General features: G+C 41.8%; 1 protein-coding gene across 1 annotated transcript in view; it reads left to right on the forward strand.

Annotated features, from left to right (window-relative positions):
- Window positions 1-2,175, forward strand: part of MINDY4B (MINDY family member 4B) — a 49,416-nt gene that overhangs the window by 30,317 nt on the left and 16,924 nt on the right. The window lies entirely within an intron of this gene.

Here is a 2,175-nt window from a genome sequence, read left to right on the forward strand (position 1 = left end):
GCGGCATGTGGGATCTTCCTGGACCGGGGCGCGAACCCGGTTCCCCTGCATCGGCAGGCGGACTCCCAACCACTGCGCCACCAGGGAAGCCCCTACATTTTCCCTTTAAAGACACTGATAGAAAGATATCCAACCCTAAAAGTACCTGATGAAGCTCCACCCACTGTTCTCTACCACTGAGTCACTGAGGTAGAGCCCTGCAAACATGACAACATCCCTGCAAACTCACTGAGAGAAGTTACATCAACTCAAGTTCCAGGTGGCAGAGATGAGAGCCCGACCACAAGCAGTCATGCACACAAACTGTCACCAGGAATCAGCAAAGAAAGCACAACATTTCCAACACCTTTCTACGGTTCAGATCACCGGCTGGGGGCCTTGGGACGTCAACGTCAAGCTCGCTGTGCACAGGTATACTGTAAGAGCCATTGTTCAGGACGGCGGCAGAGGAAAGAATTACGTGGACTCCAGCCTCACCCTCTGGTGCTTAGAATTGTCCCATCCTTTTTCCTATCTTCATAACTTTACATTAAATGATACGCGTTATGGAAGGTTTCATTGCTGCATGTAAGGCTGCACACACTGGGCTTATTACACTATGAGTGAATTTAAGGAGAAAGGTATTTTATTTATAGCACCACTGTATCACAATTTAATTGCCTTCTTACCATGCCAACACGAGGCAACACGCACAAATTCTGCATTGGTGGAATCTCACCGATAGAACATATTTAGAACCCTCCTTTAGGGGAGCTTAGCTGATAAACTGTGTCTACCTCAAAGCAATACAAATTCTTTTTTTTTTTTTTGAATTTAATTTTATTTATTTTTTAATACAGCAGGTTCTTATTAGTTACCCATTTTATACACATCAGTGTATACATGTCAATCCCGATCTCCCAATTCATCCCACCACCACCACCACCCGCCACTTTCCCCCCTTGGTGTTCATACGTCTGTTCTCTACATCTGTGCCTCAATTTCTTCCCTGCAAACCGGTTCATCTGTACCATTTTTCTGGGTTCCACATATATGCGTTAATATACAATATTTGTTTTTCTCTTTCTGACTTACTTCACTCTGTATGACGGTCACTAGATCCATCCACGTCTCTACAAATGACCCAATTTCGTTCCTTTCTATGGCTGAGTAATATTCCATTGTATATATGGACCACATCTTCTTTATCCATTCATCTGTCAGCGGGCATTTAGGTTGCTTCCAAGACCCGGCTACTGTAAATAGTGCTGCAATGAACACTGGAGTACATGTGTCTTTTTGAATTATGGTTTTCTCTAGGTATATGCCCAGTAGTGGGACTGCTGGGTCATATGGTAATTCTATTTTTAGTTTTTTTAAGGAACCTCCATACTGTTCTCCATAGTGGCTGTATCAATTTACATTCCCACCAACAGTGCAAGAGGGTTCCCTTTTCTCCACACCCTCTCCAGCATTTGTTGTTTGTAGATTTTCTGATGATTCCCACTCTAACTGGTGTGAGGTGATACCGCACTGTAGTTTTGGTGTGTATTTCTCTAATAAATAGTGATGCTGAGCAGCTTTTCATGTGCTTCTTGGCCATCTGTATGTCTTCATTGGAAAAATGTCTATTTAGGTCTTCTGCCAATTTTTTGATTGGGTTGTTCATTTTTTTAATATTGAGCTGCATGAGCTGCTCGTAAATTTTGGAGACTAATCCTTTGTCCGCTGATTCGTTTGCAAATATTTTCTCCCATTCTGAGGGGTGTCTTTTCATCTTGTTTGTAGTTTCCTTTGCTTTGCAAAGGCTTTTAAGTTTCATTAGGTCCCATTTGTTTATTTTTTTTTCCATTACTCTAGGAGGTGGATCAAAAAAGATCTTGCTGTGATTTATGTCGAAGAGTGTTCCTCCTATGTTTTCCTCTAAGAGTTTTATGGTGTGCGGTCTTATATTTAGGTCTCTAATCCATTTTGAGTTTACTTTTGTGTATGGTGTTAGGGAGTGTTCTAAGTTCATTCTTTTAGATGTAGCTGTCCAGTTTTCCCAGCACCATTTATTGAAGAGACTGTCTTTTCTCCATTGTATATCCTTGCTTCCTTTGTCATATATTAGTTGACCGTAGGTGCGCAGGTTTATCCCTGGGCTTTCTATCCTGTTCCATTGATCTATATTTCTGTTTTTGTGCCAGTACCATA

This window comes from Physeter macrocephalus, chromosome 1, assembly GCF_002837175.3.
Source record: "Physeter macrocephalus isolate SW-GA chromosome 1, ASM283717v5, whole genome shotgun sequence".
Taxonomy (NCBI): domain Eukaryota; kingdom Metazoa; phylum Chordata; class Mammalia; order Artiodactyla; family Physeteridae; genus Physeter; species Physeter macrocephalus.